Here is a 21,219-nt window from a genome sequence, read left to right on the forward strand (position 1 = left end):
AACTGTGGCTAGGAATACATTTGGTCAGTTCTCATTTCTGCAAAAGTTCTGGCCACAACTTAGTTGTGTCCTAGTTGGAATACTGCAATGCACTTTCCATAGGGCTACAGTTGGTCCAGAGTGCAGCAGCAAAGACGCTTGTGGGTATTCACCCATGGGATCACATTACAGTGATACTGCAACAGTGGCACGTTACCATTTTGCTTCAGATCAAAAGAAGAGGTCCTTCTCTGTGTCCTGCCTAGGGTGGAAACATGGAGGTGGACAAGAGAGAGGGCGTTCACAATGGCTGAACCCATAGGAACAAATGAAGAGCCAAAGGCCTATCTAGTCCATCATCCTATTCTCGCAGTGGCCAGCCAGATGCCTATGGGAAGCTCAAAAGCAGGATCTAAGTGCAATGGCACTCTCCACATTTGTGATTCCCCCAAACTGACACATATTGCCTCCTAGACCTTGCCAACCTCATGAAGTGCTGTTGGATCCCTCCCTCACTGCTTTTCACCCATTACTGAAGACCTGGTTATTCTTTTATTTTATGCGTCAGGCAGTGTTTTCATGATTTTTTAAACTGCTGGCCCTGCCTCTTTTTTGCAACTGTTTTATATTGTTTCATGAAATTGTAATGTTACATGTTGTAAGTTGCTCTGAGTGGTATTTTTATACTAGGAGGGAGGGATCTAAATATTTTGATAAATAAACAACATTTATGCAGCAGAAAAAATGCACATGTGATACAATATGACTATGACTGCTATTGGGGGTCATTGTCTAATATAGCCATATTTTGTAATCACAGGGAGATATTTATGCTGCACAAAATGAAAAATGTATCTCACCTGGGTGTTCTAATAATCATAATATTATTTAAACAAATACACCATTTAATACATAGGATTAGTTACCCTAATAGTGCCATTAGCTATCACTATACTCCATAATAAGTGGCTTCATCTTTGTTATGACATGATCTTTCCTACTGTTTATTGACCTTTCAATACAAGGGGGAGGGAACGTTCCCAACCCCCAAAACCTTTAAGTAGCTACTGTAAAGCTGTGGTTTTCTTCTCAGCTGGAATGTTTAGAAACCCTTAGAGCTAAATACCTTGGTGTACTGCTTAAACACCAACAACAGCCTTATGGGGCCTTACCCGACCTTAAACACATCTTTTTTTGTCAAGAATATTGCATTCTGTAGGCTAACCCTGGGCTCACATTAAATATACTAGCCTCATTGAAGCTTACTGAATTGAACTGAGTTGCTTTTTGTTTTACTCTCTCTTTACTTCACCCCCAGCTGGGACTGGGCAGTCTTTCTTCCAGTGGAGCGTGCTTTAAAGTAGCCCAAAGAAGAGAAGCGGTGGAGGGAGAAAGAAAACCAAAAGGTGCTACTTAGGCCCATAATTAGCCTTGATCCTTAGAGTCTAAAATATTTTAACGCCAGGTTTCTGATTGCAGTGCGGCAAAGTGGATTTGGGAATGCAGAAAAGTAATTAGGTCTGTGCATTGAAGTGTGGAGAGCATTTAAAAGTGAATGGGTGGTTACTACATTCTTGGCAGGCTGTTTTTTATCTTTTCATGCTCCACTGTTGTTAGAGGTGATGGGTTTATTGCAGTTTTAGCACTTTGGAGGTGGCTGTGTTTTTCTTAACCTAGCCTTTCACTTTCCTGTCTCTTAAGATGAATACTTGTGGCAGAATGGAGATTGACGAAAAATGCTTTAAAAAAGGAGAGAGAAAATCCTTGAAAAGGCTGGAATCCTGGAGAGGGGGAAAAATAATTTGGTAAAAGAGAACAAGGAGGAATAAGCATGAGCCTTGAAACAGGCCATGTACAAAGAATTTGCCTTTAATTAATGACTCACTATCTATAGAATCAACCGGAGACAATAGTCACCCTGAGGAGAAGAAAAAGAAAACATTTATTCTCTGGTAGGGAAAATGTTCGCATAGGGTGCAGTCCACCAAGCACTGCTGCCCTACAATCCCTGTCCACTTCAATAGGGTTTATGTGACAACCCATTGAATGAATAGAGATTGTGCAGCAGCTGTGTTTGCCAGATTGTGACCGCTGTCATCTGGAGAAACCGCCACACTAAAAAAAAAATACATAAAAGGAAAGACTAAATGGAGAGGTATCAAGATCACAAATGATATAGTGCCTTGTAGTAATTTGTAGATTGTTGCAACTTCTACATAACCACTGCAATTAAAAAAAAAACTTCACCAGGTGTCAGGTATTCTTTATAGCCTTGGAACCAGGCTGGCTTGTTCATTCACCATTCAGAATCTCATCAACGCTGATCTGAACATCATAGATTTTTTTTAAAAAAAGAAAAGAAAAGCAAACAGAATAACATGGAAAATGTGATTAAAACCTGTGCATTTCAAAGTTCTCCCTATGCGGAGAGGGGGAGACAGCCCACAGCAGCTCCCTTTGACAGTGGTTATAATTATAGGCTACTATATTAAAAGAGCCATGGTCAAAAGATGAAATTACGAGGCTAGAGAAGAATACAGGAGGACCACTTATTAACGCTGAGGAATTGCCTTTTTTAAAAAAGGCAAAAAGATCTGTTGAAATATATATAGACAGTGAACAATAGATACCTGAGGAATAACCCTCTGGGAAGTTCTCCTGAGAAAGCCCCATGACAATGAATGCAGTTGTGCATGAGCATGTAATTCTTTTCAGTGGGTCTTGCTGAGGAGAACTTCTGGAACAGTGGTTTGTGACAGAATCAGCAGTTATATGGCACTCATAAATTAGTGTTCTCTTATGTGTAATTTTAACCAATAGGGAATATTACCATCCAGCTACATATGAGAGAATATAACTATTCAATGCAACAGAATTTCTCCGAAGCATTTAAAAATTGTGGAAGCAGTTTTAAATTCATTTTGTTTTCTTTCTAGAAAGGTCTATTTTTTAAAAAGTGTTATTTCCAAGAGGAGGGTCTTTTCCTTTTTTAGATTCACACAATATTTGTCTAATTAATAGAATTGTCCTATTTTGGATAACCATTTCAAAGGACCTGGAATATTTTCCTCTGTTTATTCTGGTGCCTGGGAAATACACAAACACACACAGAGAGACATACACCCCTTTCATCTTTTTGAGTATTTCTCACAAGCTAAAACATGGCATCTCAAGCAAGCACTTACCTAACATTGCTATTCTTTAAGAAGCTAACAGAGAAAATAGCTTCAGTAAAAATTAAACCATCTCTTGGTTAATTTTAATCCAATTACATATTTGCCATCTGTACCTATTTAACTGATAGAGTTGCAGTTGTCATACCACGAGTCCTGATTTGTATTTAATACTGAAATACGTCTTCCAACAGTACCCAAATGGTTGGCAAAATACCCACTTTGGAAGTGAGTATAATATTCTCTTGGACTATATCAAGAATGCAAAAACCATGGCTCCAATCCACCTCTAGATATGGGTAAGTGGTTTTATTTACCAAGTGGTAGCCCTGGCTAGGGATGTGCATGCCCATGAACTTCAAAAGACACATCCAGCCAGTTCAGTGTACATCTGCATCCCATTGACTACATGGCACATAAAGCTCCTTCGGTGCATGGATCTCCTTTACAAGATCATTTCATGTAGAATTAAGTGGCTAGACCTGTGTGGCCCAGAGGTGTAAAAACAACTGACTGTAAAAACAACTGATTTCTAAATAGTTGTAAAATGTACATTTTAGAAGATCTCAAAAAAAATTTATTTTATTTATTTAAAAGTATTTATATACCACTTAAATCTCTAAGTGGTGTCAAAAAACTTGAAACCCATCAGATCACACAATCTGATGTCTACTGCACTCTCTCAAGTAAGCAAAAGAAGTGTATTTATTTTAATTATGTATGCCTCCCAAAGAACTTTGATTATGGGGCAGCATAGAAATACCATTAATAAATAACAATAATTTTATTTGACAAATGTTTGACAAAAGTTAATGTAATAGGCTGTGCAAAAGTAAGATGAAGTATAAAAGCACTTATACAGAGATGTGCATTTGGGAGAAGTTGAGAATAAGTGGATAGAAGGTGGAAAAAACTGGTTAGAAGCTGTTCACATTCATCCCATATGTTTCCTGGACTTTGGAAGTGAGGCTGATTGTTAGATGCATAACATTCAGTTTCTGAAATGGCTGGGTAGGAGGCCTCTAATCACTGGCAGCAACCATGGTATAGTAACTGAGATAATTCTTTTGAATTGAGTTCCCACACACTGGCTGGTAGGAACAAGGGTGGAAATTATCTATGACCCTGTTTTGACCTCCATGACCTTGGGCTGGCCTAAGACCAATATTTAAATAGTGAAAGTTACTAAAGAGTTTTGAAAGCCCATAAAAAGGGGGGGAAACCTGCAAACAAACGGTAAGATATACTTAACAAATATTTGGACTGAGGGCTCCCAGGAGCAAAAGGACAAACTAATAAAGAATGTGGTATTTGAAGCTATCTAACATTAGTCTCTTCTTGAATTCAAAGTACCCCACAATAGGACTGCAGTTTAAATGATTGCAGGATTGCAGGAAGTCTGTATTTTGTTATGTATGTTCTTCCTTGATTTCCATACTGTGAAAGCTATGATGCCATCACATCATGCTCTGATATACAACGGAAGACTTAACAGAACAGCTATTCCCCTCACACACACACCCCAAAAGGGTCAGTTTATGCTAGCAAGAAATAGCTGTGTCTTGGAGGGATAAATATGATAACAATTGATGGGGTAGTTGTTACCCCTTCAATGCAGGTTTGCTATCTTGGTAACATCCTGAACCTTGCTTTGCTTTTTGATATGCAGATTGCTGGGGTTTCTAGAGCACCCTTCTGTCAATTACATCTGCTGCATGGGCTGTATCCCATTTTGGAAGACAGGCTAATCCATGCTTTTGTTACTTCCAAAATTGATCGTTGCCATGCATGTTATGTGGGACTGCCCTTGAATGATTCAGAAGCTCTGCTGGTGCAAAATGTCAGGACACAGGAGTATGTGAAGTGTTTATTTGCTGATGGTGGGCTTCCAGGCTCAATTCAAGGTGCTTGTTTAAATCTATAAAGCTCTATCTTACAGACCATCTTTTCCTATTCTCAACTCCCCTGCCATCTTCAAATCAAATCGCTTTTTGTGGGGCTGTCTTTGAAAATATTCAGAAGCTTCAATTAGTGCAGAACACAGCTACCCAATCATTGATAGCTTTGAAGTGAACATATTACATAACACCTCTGAGCCCGATTCAAAGTGTTTGTTTTGTCCTGTAAAGTTCTTTACAGCTCAGGACCCCAATATCTTTTGGAACACCTCTCCTGATATGAACCTATCTGGACCCTTAGATTTTCTTCTGAGACCCTTCTCTGGGTCCCCTCCCTAAGGGAGGCCCAGATGCTGGTGACAAGGAAGAGAGCCTTTTCATTTGTGGCCCCCTGTCTGTGGAATGCTTGCTAGCAAGACCCACCTGGCACCTTCACTGACATTTTTCGGCACCAGGTAAAGAGGCACCTTCTTTTCCCAGGCAACTGATGTTGTTTGTTACTAGTGTGGTGCCAACGTCACTGTGGCTATTATGAAAGGTATTTGTTCTGTTTTTATGGTATTATGTATTTATGTGTATGTTTTTAATGTGTTGAAAGTTCCTTGGAGACCTTCAGGTAACAAGCGATTAACAAGTCTAATCATCATAATCATTGGGCCTGTTTCAATCATCATCTCTTTGAGCAATATGAGCATCTACCACCACCAGCAGGGCCGTTTCATCTGTGACCCTGAGGCCATGGGATGACTTCCTTCTCCCATCCCTGGAATTGGGGGATTGTTCCTCTTTTCTTACATTCTGGAAGGGCTGCAAAACCTTCCTTTTTCCTCAGGCCATTTCCACAGCCACTGTTACAGTTTGGCCACACGGCTTTAACATATGTGCCCCCCCCAGAAGGTTGACCATGGGTCAGTGTGGGCCTTGGCCTGAAAAAGATTAACCACCCCTACCTAGAGGGACTTTTTGGGGCATTGGTTGATAATATTTTTAGTTTTAATTCTGTTTTTTTAAAAAAAATGTGTTGTAGGTTTTTCTCTGCTCTAAGCCACTTCAAACACATGCTAGGAAAAGAGTACATACATATTTTATCTAAAATAAATTGCCAGAGTGGTGTGGGAGCTGTTTCCCTATGGTTCTTCCTGTGCTACTCTAGTAGTGTTTGCATGCAGGAACCATGTGGTCAGAGTTAACTATGTGGCTGCTTTCCTTAACAAACTTTACTCACCTTCCTGTCAGCCAATGCTCCAATGCGAAGGCAGCATGCTATTATCTCACCCATATGCTTCTGTATCCAAAGGTTTCCGGAGTGATATCATATTATAACAAAGCACCATGTCATTGATAAAGATAACTGGATGTGTGCATGTGAGCAGTATCTTCGACCACAAGGTGAATTCTTTTGTTCTTCAGAGTGCAACAGTAATGATTAAGTAGCTTAAGAATCAGCAACTGGTAGATCCTGGGTCAACTACAGCCTAACATGCCTCCTTAATTGTCATTCTCAAAGACATGTGAGTGGTGTCAAAGAACATCTGCTGTGACAATGAGGTGGCAGCAGAGCCGGGGGGGGGGCAAATACCAAAGATGTCTTGCAAAACAAGTTTCTTACCAAGGATGTGTCTCATTCAAGGAATTAAAAAAGTGTTCATCCAGTGTGATTCAATCAACAGAAAACTGGTGAACAGGTTGCCAACCTTTTTGGACCAGAGAACACTGTGGCATTCCTGCTTATTTTAAAAGGCAATACTTTGTCCTTCCATGCCTTTACCACAACAGGAAATGCCTTCTGACCCACACTGTATTTTGCTGCTTCCTGGACCTTTACTTTCGGTTCAAATTCTTATACACTTCAGGATGTGAGGATATGTATGAATGTTAACATTATGCTGCATTATGTCCCCTTTCTTCAGAAACTGAGCTTTAGGCAGTGGCCATGCTGGCTAGGGCTGATGGGAGTTGTAGTTTAAAAAAGTAACTTTTCCAAGCTCTATCATGAGGATTTCAGCTGAACAGCAGGAGAAACTTCCTGACTAGTAGAGCTGTATGACAATAGAACCAATTACCTAGGGAGATGGTGGGCTCTTCAACACTGGAGGCATTCAAGAGGCAGGTAAACAGCCATCTGTTGGATATGTTAAGTTGGATTCCTGCACTGAACAGGGACTGGACTCGATAGCCTTATAGGCCCCTTCCAACTCTACTAGTCTATGATTCTATGAAAACAAAAATATCTTTATTAATACTTTTGATAACTATAACACATTAAGAATTCACAAACCTAACCCTACACTAACCCTTTCTCTAAACCAAACCCTAACAGTCTCTGTCACTAAGCCCTATCCTCCCTGTCTCCTGTCAAATCCTACCTCTCTCCAAGCCCCTGTCTGAATCCTCAAGCACATACACTCTCTCTATATATAGCACATTCCTCCTCCCCCCTCCACTCTCTCAACCAATCACCATTCATATTAGAATTAGAATTAACATTTAATACCCGCCCTTCACCCAGAAGTTCCAGGGCAGGTTACAACTATTTGAAAACACACAATTAAAACAGTTAAAATCAACAGAAAATGGGAGGGTCCTAAAATATACATCTCAGGTGTCAAAGGTCAGGGTAAAGAGGTGCATCTTTAGCATTCACCAAAAGTTGTACAATGAAGCTGCCAGAAGCACTTCAGTGGGGAGGGAGTTCCACAGCTTAGGCGCTGCCACAGAGAATGCTGTCTTCCAGGCCACCTCCCCAAGCTTCTGAGGGTGGCAGAACTACCAAAAGGGCCTCCTCTGGTGATCTCAACACCCAAGAGGGTCTGTAGGAAAGGAGGTGGTCTTTCAGATATTTGGGACCTACATCATTTAGGGCTTTAAATACTAATGTGAGCACCTTAAACTGGGCCCAGAAACGAACTAGCAACTAATGCAGCTGTTTTAACACAGGGTTTATATGAGTTCTAAAGCGAACCCCCACCAGTTATCTGGTTGCTGCAGTTTGGACCAGTTGAAGTTTATGAGTCATCTTCAAGGGCAGCTCCACGTAGAGTGCATTGCAATAATCCAGTCTGGAATTTACCAGAGTATGGGGCACTGTGTCCAAATCTTCTCTGTCCAAAAAGGGCCAAAGCTGGCAAAGCAGCCAGAGCTGAATAAAGGCATTCCTAGCAATTGAGGCCACATGAACCTGAACCTCAAATGAGAGTGTGGGATCAAGGAGTAACCCTAGGCTGCAGACCTGCTCCTTCAAGGAAAGAGCAGCCCCAACCAAAACAGAGCCATTTCATTCAGAAAGAGCAACTCCATCAAGAACAGGCTGTCTTCCCACCACCTCCTGGACATGAGAACTCTGGACACATAATACATCTGGGTTTTCAGGATTCAGCCTCAATTTATTGGCCCACATCTGGCATCACTGCCTCCAAGCAATGGCTCAACACCTCAGGCCAGGCCTGGCCTCCAAGAGGTCTTCTGTATCTTTAAAAGTTGTGCAGGGGAAAGGCAGAATTCCACCTTGTGGTTTTTCCCATTACAGGGTTGCAAGAACACCTGCACTTGGCTGACTTTCTCTTCTCCTAAAGATACAGGATCACTCTCAGGCCCTGAACCTGGCAAACCCTAGTTGAGTTCAATGGGATTTATTTCTGTGCAATCATGTTTGAAAATGGAAATGGACTGCCTTCAAGTTGACTGGACTTATGGCGACCCTTTGAATAGGGTTTTCATAGTAAATGGTATTCAGAGGTGGTTTTGCCATGGCCCTCCTCTGAGGCTGAGAGGCAGTGACTGGCCCAAGGTCACCCAGTGAGCTTCATGGCTGTGTGGGGATTTGAACCCTGGTCTCCCAGGTCCTAGTCCAACACTGACCTGGGGGAGGGACAGGGAAGGGGGGAGGAGGGGGAGGGGAGAAGATTGGGTGGGTGGGCACTGGGCAGAAGGGAAGACCCTTTCCTTTCCAAAAGGAAAACATTGTAAACAGTATCATTGCTTTTCAGCATTTCCCCCACCTTTTTATTCTACAGCAGGCACATGTAGCCTCCCACCCAGATTTAAAACAAAGCTGTCCCTGGCCACTAGGGCTGATTTTTAATGAATTTCAACAGATTATGAGAACTCTGACAGAAAAAAAGTCCAAAAGGAGTCTGGGTGGTTTCTCTGACTGTTTTGTGTATCACCATGAAAATTGAGAGGGTTGTTAAGCAAGCATTTCTGAGTTCAGGATGTTGCGCACCTCCCCCAATCTCTAAGCAGTGAGATTTCGGGGGTCCCTGCGCTCCTCCAGGGTTTGGTTTCCTTTGGGAAGAAGGTCAGCAGAGACTGTGGTGTCTTTTATGAAATATGGTTTGTTTATTTACACACATTCCAACCTGAGCTCAAGGATGGAGGGTTCAAGGCATCAGCAGTCTAATATCCAGCTTTTCCATCTGGGTTGCAGGAGGTACCCCAAAGGCCATGGTGCAGAGACGCAGTCTCTCTCTGCCTGCCTTCCAGTTCCCAGCAATTCTCTAGACACGCTAAAACTACAAGCACAACTTCTGCTAGGTGCCAGGAATGGGGACGAGGCTCTCCTGAAGAGTTTCAATGACAAAAGGGTCTCCCTGGCCCATTCACCATTGCTAGGCAACTGATCAGCCCATTATCTTACCTGGCCAATCTATTTGGTTAACAAAAGACTCATTTGACCAGCAGAGAGTTCGTCATTCCAAGGCACAGGATTCCAAATCAGAGGCTGGAAAGGGGACCCACAGGAATCATCCATCCCAACCCCCATGCTCATAACAAGGACTATAAGTTTTGTAAGATTTTGTTTTGAAATGAGCTTATGGGAAGCATCAGAATGGCATGCGGGTATTTTCAATTTAACATTGTGGAATGTAAAAAAATCCACGCTGGCTATAGTATACAGCCACTCTCATGGCTGTATAATAAAGAAGTGCCCTATGTTCCTATCTATCTGTCTATCTATGGCATATTAATGCCACCCCATAACTTAAAAAGTTCTTGGGTAGCTTACAATAAATATGTAAAAAAAACCCCATAAAACCAAAAAAAATCGAAGCCTGCATTGATACAGCAAAAAATAATTCACAGCACTCCCAAAGTTAAAACACAGATGTAAAAGTTGAGAGGCCCAGACAGATAGGTTATTTAAAAGGCCAAGCGAACCTCCCTGGGACGTCTGTTCCACAACCAGGGTGCCATTATCAAAAACGCCCTCTCTCTGATGGTTATCCAGCTCTCTTTACAACATATTTATTTTATTGTCCAGGCAGACTTTGTCCCAGAGAGCCAGTGTGGTGTAGTGGTTAAGGTGTTGGATTATGACCTGGGAGACCAGGGTGCGAATCCCTATATAGCCATGAAGCTCACTGGGTAACCTTGGGCCAGTCACTGCCTTTCAGCCTCAGAGGAAGGCAATGGTAAACTCCCTCTGAATACAGCTTACCAGGAAAACCCTATTCATAGGGTCGCCATAAGTTGGAATTGACTTGAAGGCAATCCATTTCCATTTTAGACTTTGTCCCTACTTGGAGAATAAGAATTTTACCATCATTAGTCATGCCTCATGGATGTGGTCACAGGCTTATTACAGTAAAGGTACTCTCTAGGGCTGCACTTAAAGGTTGTCCAGAAACTGCACCAGTTGGCTGGAGCAAGCGCTAGGGCTATGATTCTTAACCTTTTTGGAGCCATAGACCCCTGTGAGAACCTGATGAAACCATAAGTAAATAAATAACATTAATTTTCTTCCATTGGAAATTGATTTTTTTTTTTGCACCTGGTTCATGGACCCTCTGAAGCCCACCTGTGGCTCCACTAGGAGCCCATGGGCCACAGGTTAAGAACCCCCTGTTCTAGCAAATATATAATTTATTTATATAATAGCAATTCGTAGTCAGTTGCACAGCTCTCAGTTTGCTTCCAAGCACTATCAAACGGCTGGTTATGCTCTTAGAGGCCTTGAATGGGTCCACACCCATATTAACCTCCCTGCTCTTAAAAATCTTCTGCAAAGTCCTTGCTCTGGATCCCACCTCTCTGGGACATTAAATTTGTTCGAATACAAAGCAGGGCATTCTCTGGCAGTGGTGCAACCATGGACATATTTCCCAGTAGCTGCTGGTGTGGTGGGGCACACCCACAGAGCCCCCTTGCCAACACCGGCATTGCTATCAGGTTTTTAGTTTCATGCATTTATTCTAAATATTTTATTTTATTATATCATGCTTTTTAAATTAATTAATTTAATTAATTTATTGGATTTCTTAGTCACCCATCTGGCTGGCCATCCAGCCACTCTGGGTGACGTACAAAATGAACATAATAATAATAATAATAATAATAATAATAATAATAATAATAATAATAATCTTTATTTATACCCCACCATTTTTCCAAAACTGGAATAACACAAAATGACACACCAATACAATAACATTAAAATCTAAAAGCAATAATGGTAAAATCTAGCCCACCCGAAAGGCCTGCCTGAAGAGCCAGGTCTTCAAGGCCTGGCGGAAACTCATTGTAGAGGGGGCCTGGCGGAGATCATTTGGAAGGGAGTTCCATAGGGTGGGGGCCACAATTGAAAAAGCCCTCTCTCTAGTCCTCACCAGTCTAGCTGTTTTGACTGGTGGGATAGAGGCTGATCTCGTTAGGCGGCATAGCTGCTGATGCTGGAGGCACTCCTTCAGATAGACTGGGCCAAAACCGTGTAGGGATTTAAAGGTCAAAACCAACACCTTGAATTGGCCCCGGTAAGCAACTGGTAGCAAGTGCAACTCTTTGAGCACTAGAGTTACGTGATCTCGCTGCCGGCTGCCTTTAATCAGGCATGCCGCATTCTGAACCAGTTGCAGCTTCCAGACCGTTTTCAAGGGTAACCCCATGTAGAGCACATTACAGTAATCAAGGCAAGAGGAGACCAGGGCATGTACCACTGATGGGAACAGATGATTCGGAAGGTAAGGGCATAGCCCAGGGGTGTCACTAAGAGGGTGCGGGGGGTGCGGGTCGCACCTGGGTGACACCATGAGAGGGGTGACACCCAGAGCCGCCCCGCCCCTAGGCACTGGAAAGCGGGTCAGCCGAGCGGCCGATTCCTTCCCAACCCAGCTGCTTAGCTCGTCGGCGCTCCAGCTCCAGGGGCCCGGGGGGAGTCCAGGGCTAAGGAGGAGCTGGCCCAGCCTGGCCTAGGCTGGCCTGGGCTGGCCTCCACCACCACCGCCTCTTCACAGCTCCTGCTGAGGCTGCCAGGCCGCTTGGGCGCCATCTCGGGAGCGGGCGGGGCCAGGCACGGTTGCTAGGAGATGGCGCCCGAGCGGCCTGGCAGCCTCAGCAGGGCCCTTGAAGAGGCAGTGGAGGCCAGGCCAGGCCAGGCCGCGCCGGCTCCTTCTTAGCCCTGGAGCTGGTTCCCCTGCTCCGGAAAGGATGCCCGCTTCACCCCTCATGCTGTGGGCACTGCTGGGTGGGAGTGGCCGCAATGGGGGCCCCCAGGCAGAGATGCCATGGCCACCGCCGCCACTGCTGAGCCCCATCGTGGCTGCTCCCACCCAGCGGCACCCACAGCATGAGGGGTGAAGCAGCATCCTTTCCGGAGCAGGGGAACCGGCTCTGGGGCTAAGAAGGAGGAGCCGGCCCAGCCTGGCCTGGGCTGGCCTCCACCACCACCGCCTCTTCACGGCTCCTGCTGAGGCTGCCAGGCCGCTCGGGCGCCATCTCCTAGTGGCCGCGATGGGGCCCCCCAGGCAGAGACGACGACGACGCCACTGCTGAGCCGAGGGAGAGACGGGTGAGGAGGAGCGGGAACGTGGGGCTGTGGGCGGCAGAGTGGGTGGAGGGCATCCGAGGCCTGCCTGCCTGCCTGCCTGTCTGCCTGCAGAATTCTGGGTGAGTATGATGTCGTGAGATTAATTATTTTGTTCTGTGTTCCCCTAGCTAAGAACCAGATATCTATAGGACCACTTGCTTTCCACATAAGCCTACCGATTCATTAAGATTATTCTCATAGGTCCTTGTCTGCCTTTGGTGTCTCTGAGTTATGTACCTTCAAGTCTATTACGACTTATGGTGACCCTCTAAATCAGCGACCTCCAGTAGCATCTGTTGCAAACCACCCTGTTCAGATTTTGTAAGTCCAGGTCTGTGGCTAATGCCAAAATGTAAGCCTGATCAGCATCACATTGGAAACAGGACTTCTTACTATCCTTCGATAATTATTTAGGGAGTGCATATTTTGCATTCTTCATAGATCTGACTCGGACTCTAAGATCTGGTTTAAATCTGAACTCTTTCCTTTACTTCAATCTCCTTTCTCACAGTTGATGCAAGCACAAATGTATAGTGTCACAGGAAAGGACACTGGGAGCCAGTTAGAGTGTTGAACAAGAACATGGGAGACCTTGGTTCAAATCTATATTTAGCATGAAGCTGGGGCCAGTCATCACATCTCAGCCTACCATACCTCATAGGGTTATTGTGCATCTTGAGCTCCTTGGAGGAAAGGTGGGGTATAAATGTAATAACAAATAAAAAGACATTACAAAGCAAATTTTAATACCTCTGTATTTGCCATTTGTACATAATTATTGTTGATGTTGTTATGTGCCTTCGATTACGACTTATGGCGACCCTGTGACTCCCAGTTACCTCCAATAGCATCTGTCGTGAACCACCCTGTTCAGATGTTGTAAGTTCAGGTCTGTGGCTTCCTTTATGGAATCAATCTATCTCTTGTTTGGCCTTCCTCTTTTTCTACTTCCTTCTGTTTTTCCAAGCATTATTATCTTTTCTAATGAATCATGTCTTCTCATTATGTGTCCAAAGTATGATAACCTCAGTTTCATCATTTTAGCTTCTAGTGATAGTTCTGGTTTAATTTGTTCTAACACCCAATTATTTGTCTTTTTCGCAGTCCATGGTATGCACAAAGCTCTCCTCCAACACCACATTTCAAATGAGTTGATTTTTCTCTTATCCGCTAACTTATCTTATTACTCTTATCCGGTAACTATCTAGCATTTGTGTTTGGGCATAGCCCAATTATTACAAGGAAATAAAATATTTCAACTTGAAAAATGGAAATGGTGACTCATAAGCTCAAACTGATCATTTGTTTCTGCACACCACAGAATGTGTGCTGTAATTTCCAGTAAAACACATGTGTACATAAAGCCAGCTGGTCCAGAATATGGACCAATTTTAAATGGTTGATTATTCCTGTTTATAGGAATTGTCTGAATTATGGCATCTGTTAAAAAGCAGTGACATTAAATAAATTATAAACAAAAAAATCAGGAGTAGCATACATTTTAATTAGAGACCTGTAAGAATACTCTTATTTATTTTGTTTTGCCAACATGCCTCAACAGTAAAATGGATTAAATGCTTCTCTTTGCCTGTAAGGTATTAAATGTGTGGTTTTTTTAATGAAATAGGGGCTTCTTCTATTATGTGAATATACTTTGTATTTTTCCACTCCAGATACAAATAACTTAAATACATATTTGGAAATGCTTTTGATTCAGAAAATATTGTGGGATATATAAATGGACTGAACATAGAGATGGGCAGAACATTGCTTGGTTGTGCTCCAGAAAGGTTTTAGCAGATCCATATATCCAGACCAAGATTCCACTGTTATGTCCACATTGGATTTCTAAATGGCTATTTTAAGACTCTTAAAGCCTGAAAGGGATGCTGAAAGAGTTGTTGCTTTTACTTACATAGATGCAAAAGCCTAACAACATCAGAAGAACCAACAGGGATCACACCAAAGGGCCATCTAGTTCAGCATGCTGTTCCAACAGTGATGAACCAGATGTCTATGGGAAGCCCACAAATAGAACATGAGCACAATAGCCTCCTCCTGTTCATGAACCCCAGCCGCTGGTATTCGGAGGCATATTGCCTCTGATACTGGACATCATGACTAGTAGCCATTAATAATCTTATTCTCTATGAATTTATCTAATCCCCTTTTAAAGCATCCAGGTTGCTGGCCATTACTACATCTTGTGGTAGCCTCTGGTGCATAGAGATTTTTGCACATGTGGATTGAGACTTAGCCATGATTGTGGATATTCTTGCCTTGCTTGTGGATATTGTTAAACTGTGTTAAGCTTCTTTGTGCATGCATGGATGCCTTCAGCTCATAGAGGTTGAAGCTGTTGTCGGACTACATCACTGCATGAGGCACCAGAGGAGTTTACACATTTGTGCAGCCTGAGTATATTTGAGAATCTGCCAGAACTGTGGATGGATCTTGGTATGTCCTTGCGTTTCACTTGGGGGGTTGCCATATATATTTCACTTGGGTTCTTTTCCATATGTAAACATGCTTTTTCTAAATATTCCTCATTGAACATTAAGGGATAGGGTGGACTAACGTTGATTCATTAACAGGCAAAAAACCTTGCGGTTCAAGAACGTATCTATAGCGAACAGATATTTCTATCAGACTTTAAAAAGAAGGGAAATTGGGCAGCTATAGTGAATGCACCAGGGGAGCAGAAGAGCTGACCTCCTCTCTGAGATATTGTACTGCCCTACAAATTTGTCAAAATGCAAACACAATTTGGGTTGGTCTTTCACAGTCCAGTCCACTTCCTGGGGAGCTTGGAAGAATTTGGTAACATGCATCTCTGAACATATGGTGAGTGGTGGCAACACCTGCCATCTCCAAAGATGGAGAATTACATTTTTGTATGTTTTTTGGTGGTGTTCTTACTTTGCTTCTTTTCTGTGTTACTACTATTTCTACAGAGAATCTAGTGTAGAAAATTATATTTCTCTCATTATTCATCCTAGAAATCTGTGTCAAATTTATTTTTATTACTGTCACCTATCCTAAGCATGATTTATTTTTATTAATTTCAAAGCCTTTTTATTGGTCAGTGTCATATGATGGTGCAGACAGCCTTTTGTGTTTCAAACTAGAGATTATGCTTTGTTTCTATTTCGGGTGCATTAACATTTGAATCTGAAACTGCAGTTTGATGTAAAATCAGACTGATTACAAGAAGTTGCTACTTAAGCAATGACTCTAGCTGTTGGAAAAAACAAACTTGGCGTGCCCAAGATGCATGTTTTCAGCCTGCTATGCTTAAACTACTCCTCTTAAGGAAAGGTGGGCATGATCAATTAAAAACATAGAGCACACCTAGAATTTTGCTAGGATATATTTCACCTCCCACTGTTTTATCTTGTGCAAACTGAGACACTACTCACGTACATTGGAAACTATTCTGTAGAATAGTCAGTGCCATTATTCCACAAATGTTTTTAGAGTTTTTTAGTGTACATTTTGCACAGTGTTGCTGTACTGCACATATTCAAAGAAACAGAAGCAAAAGAGAATGATTTACTATAGGAAACTTCACTAAAATTGCAAAATAAGTCAAACTTATTGAAACCCACTATCTGAACTATATCAACTGTTTTAATATTGTTGCTTCCTCTCTGCTAAAACAAGGTCAGACAGCACATGTCTTGTTTCTGTTATTTGGGCTGATTGCAGGTGTTGCCACCACTCACCATATGGTCAGAGGCATATGTTACCAAATACCAATAACTTCCAGTTTGAAACACATAAGGCTGTCTTCACCATCATATGACAATGACCAATAAAAAGGCTTTGAAATTAATAAAAATAAATTTGACACAGGTTTCTAGGATTAATAATGAGAGAAATATAATTTTCTAGGTTAGATTCTCTGTAGAAACAGTAGTAACACACAGGAAAGAAGTAAAGTAAGAACACCACCAACAAACATGTAATTCTCTGTCTTTGGAGATGGCAGGTGTTGCCACCACTCACCATATCCTTAGAGGCACATGTTACCAAATTCTTCCAAGCTACACAGCAAGTGGATTGGACTGTGAAAAACCAACCCAAATTGTGTTTGCATTTTGACCAATTTGTAGGGCAGTTCAATATCTCAGAGAGGAGTTCAGGTCTCCTGCTCCCCTGGTGTATTCACTATAGCTGCCCAATTTCCCTTCTTTTTAAAGTTTGATAGAAATATCTGTTGGCTTTAAGTACTTTCTTAAACTGCAACTTTTTTTGCCTATTAGTGAATTTGCTTTTTAATCCAGGAGATAAGAAATGGGATCCTGTGCAAGTTTGCTGAGAATGGATTGATCATTTGCATGCTTATTGAGTTCAGTGCGATTTACTCCACTGCAATCATGCTTAGGATAGGTGAAACTGACCACAGGGGGATGGGGAGGGTGGAGGAGGCAAGAGGGGGAGGGGGAGTGGAGGTTTGAACATTTGCATGTTTATTGACTTCAGTGGGATTTACTCCTGTGCAATAGTGCTCAGGATAGGTAAAACTGACCATGGGGAGGGAGGCCTGGAGTAGGTAGGGGAGGAGCAAAAAGGAAGAGCGGAGGAGAGGAAAAAGGGAGGAGAAAGGGAGAGGAAAGGGTAAGGTGGGGAAAGGTAGGTCTGATCATTTGCATGCTTATGAGTTCAGTAGGATTTACTCCTGAGCAATCATGGCTTGGATAGGTAAAACTGACCATGGGAGAGGGGACAGTAGACGGAAGGAGGAAAGAGGAGAGAGGAGCAGAAGGAGTGGGAGGGGGTAGGAGGGGATTGGAAGAGGAGGGGGAGGGGTGAAGGAAGGGTAAGGGAAGGGACAAAAGGGAGTTGAGGGGAGGAGGGGAGGGCAGGTTTGATCATTTGCATGCTTATTGGCGTCAATGGGATTTACTCCCGTGCAATCATGCTTAGGATAGCTAAAACTGACCATGGGGGAGGGGGAGGGTGGAGGGGAGGGGAAGGAGGAAGAGGGGGAAGGGGGATTGGAAGGGGATGGGGGAGGGAAAGGGAGGAGTCAAGGAAGGGGGAGGGAAGCACAAGAGGGAGGGGTTAGGAGGGAGGAGGAGGGGAAGGCAGGTTTGATCATTTGCATGCTTTTTGAGTTCCAAAGGATTTACTCCTGTGCAATCATAATTAGGATAGGTGAAACTGACCTGGGGGAGGGGCAGGGAGGGGAGGAGGGTGGGAAGGGGAGAGGGAGGGTGGAAAGGGGAGGGGAGATTGCATGGGTGGGCACTGGGCCAAGGGAAAGACTCTTTTCCAAAAGGAAAACATTGTGAACAATATCATTCTTTTTCAGGTTTCCCCCACCTTTTTGTTCTACAGCAGGCACATGTAGCCTCCCACCCAAATTTAAATCAAAGCTGTCTCTGGCCACATCCACACTAGAACTTTATTTCACTTTAGACAGTCATGGCTTCTCCCACAGAATCCTGGGAAGTGTAGTTAGTGAAGGGTGCTGAGAGTTGCTAGGAGAGGCCCTGTTCCCTTCACAGAGCTTCAGTCAGAGTGGCTGACGGTTAAACCAGTCTGGCCACTGGAGCTCTGCCAGGGGAATAGGAGTCTCTTCTCAGCACCTTTCACAAAGTACACTTCCCAGGATTCTTTGGAGGAAGCCATGACTGTCTCAAGTGAAATAAAGGTCTGGTGTGGGTGTGGCCCCCTGATTAGACAAGCCCAGCAGCTGTGAGTCTGGCTTTTAGAACACTGACAGTTGGTCCTTACTGAGCATGCCCAACATTATCATTGAGTTTAAATCAAAATTTCTTAAATTAATTAAGAATCAGCCAGGCATTTTTTAAACTTTTAAACTGCAGAAGATGAAGGTCATAGTATGGGGCAAGGTCAGTAACAGGATTATAGGTACTCTGTGAACATGGCTGATATTTAATTAATTTCAACAGATTATGAGAACTGTGACAGAAAAAAGTCCAAAAGAGGTCTGGGTTGTTTCTCTCTTTTTACACTGAACTCTCGATTCTCTCTGACTGTTTTGTGAATCGCCATGCAAATTTAGAGGGTTGTTAAGCAAGCATTTATGAGTTCAGGACTATATGTTTTGCAAGGTTTTGTTTTGAAGTGAGCTTATGGGAAGCATCAGAATGGCATGGGGGTATTTTCAATTTAATGTTGCGGAATGCAAAAAATCCATGCTGACTATACTATACAGCCACTCTTGTGGCTGTATAATTAATAAAAAGTTTGTTTATTGGATATATGTTCTGGGCTAAAATCCTTGAGGTGGCTTGTAATTTAATGAGCATGCAAAACAATCTAATAAAAACATGACTAAAATCCAAATCTTAATAACCATTATGCAGAAACAACAACCCAGAAAAGCAAGATCAGATCAACTTATTTATTTATTATTTATTATTTCAATTTATATACCGCCCTTAGCAGAATAGCTCTCAGGGCGGTGAACAAACAAGGTAAAATACTATATTTCATGGTAAAAAATCACAAAAACATGTACAAACAAACAACAGAAAGCACAACAAAAACAAATACAACACAAATTAAGAAGGATACATATTAAAAATAGAAAGATTAAGAAAATTAAAAGATTAAAATGCCTGGGAGCATAAAAAGGTCTTTACCTGGCGCCGGAAAGATAGAAGTGTAGGCGCCAGGCGTACCTCTTCGGGGAGGCTGTTCCACAACTCAGGGGCCACCACAGAAAAGTCCCTAGATCTAGTAACCACCCTCCGGGCTTCCCGATGAGTTGGTACCCGGAGGAGGGCCTTAGATTCTGAACGAAGTGAACGGGTAGGTTCATAGCGAGAGAGGCGTTCCACAAGGTATTGAGGTCCCACGCCGTGTAAGGCTTTATAGGTCAAAACCAGCACCTTGAATCTCGCCCAGAAGCAAATAGGGAGCCAGTGCAGACGCGCCAGAATAGGTGTTATATGCGAAGACCGACTGGTCCTCGTCAATAGTCTGGCAGCCGCGTTCTGCACCAGCTGAAGCTTCCGAACTGTCTTCAAGGGCAGCCCTACGTAGAGCGCATTACAGTAATCCAATCTTGAAGTTACCAGAGCATGAACAACGGAAGCGAGGTCGTCCCTGTCCAGATAGGGGCGTAGTTGGGCTACCAGACGAAGATGGTAAAATGCATTCCGTGCCACCGAGGCCACTTGGGCCTCGAGAGACAAGGAAGAATCGAAAAGAACCCCCAAACTACGTACCTGTTCTTTCAGGGGGAGTGTAACCCCATCCAGAACAGGGTGAACATCCACCATCTGAGCAGGGAAGGCGTTCACCAGCAGTGTCTCGGTCTTGTCTGGATTGAGTCTCAGTTTATTAGCTCTCATCCAGTCCATTATCGCAGTCAGGCAACGGTTCAGCACATCAACAGACTCACCTGAAGATGAAAAGGAGAAATAGAGCTGCGTGTCATCAGCATATTGATGGCAACGCACTCCAAAACTCCTGATGACCACACCCAGCGGCTGCATGTAGATGTTGAAAAGCATGGGGGACAAGACCGACCCCTGTGGGACTCCACAATGGAGAGTCCATGGTGTCGAGTGATGTTCCCCAAGCACTACCTTCTGGAGACGACCCGCCAAGTAGGAGGAAAACCACTGCCATGCACTACCTCCAACTCCCAGCTCAGCGAGTCTCCCCAGAAGGATACCATGGTCGATGGTATCAAACGCCGCTGAGAGATCAAGGAGAATCAACAGAGTCACACTCCCCCTGTCCCTCTCCCGACAAAGGTCATCATACAGGGCGACCAAGGCTGTTTCGGTGCCAAAACCGGGCCTAAAACCGGATTGAAACGGATCTAGATAATCAGTTTCATCCAAGAGCGCCTGGAAGGGTCTAAAAGAGCATCATCACTGTATTGTAAAAAAAAAATGAAGAGGTGATCCTTGTTGAGTGACAGTCCATTGATCGAGCAGCACAGCTGAGAAAATTCTAGATTCTGCACCTACCAAATAATGGAGGTACTCAGGGCAGGGAAAGGAGGAAAGGAGGAGGGGCACTGTCAAGCAGAACACTATGATCTGTGCTCTCCAGATATTCTTTAGCAAAGGATGTATGATATTTAGTATGCTCAGAGCAGGGATGGGGAACCGTTTCCAGCCTGAGGGCCACATTTCCTCATGGGCAACTTTCCAAGGGTCACATACCAGTGGCAGGCATGACCAGAGGTGAAAAGTGGGTGGAGCAATAGCTGTGATTCTTTCTTTCAAGCCATGCAAAAGCCAGAGGTTTCTACACACACATCTTTGCATCCAAAAAAGCAAGAAATATAATCATTGTCCAAGGACACATTCCAGCCAGTCAGAAGCACTCCAGCAAGGGGTGGAGCAGGGCCAGTGAGGGATGTGGCCTGGTGAGA

The sequence above is a fragment of the Rhineura floridana genome, chromosome 1 (genome assembly GCF_030035675.1).
Source record: "Rhineura floridana isolate rRhiFlo1 chromosome 1, rRhiFlo1.hap2, whole genome shotgun sequence".
NCBI lineage: Eukaryota > Metazoa > Chordata > Lepidosauria > Squamata > Rhineuridae > Rhineura > Rhineura floridana.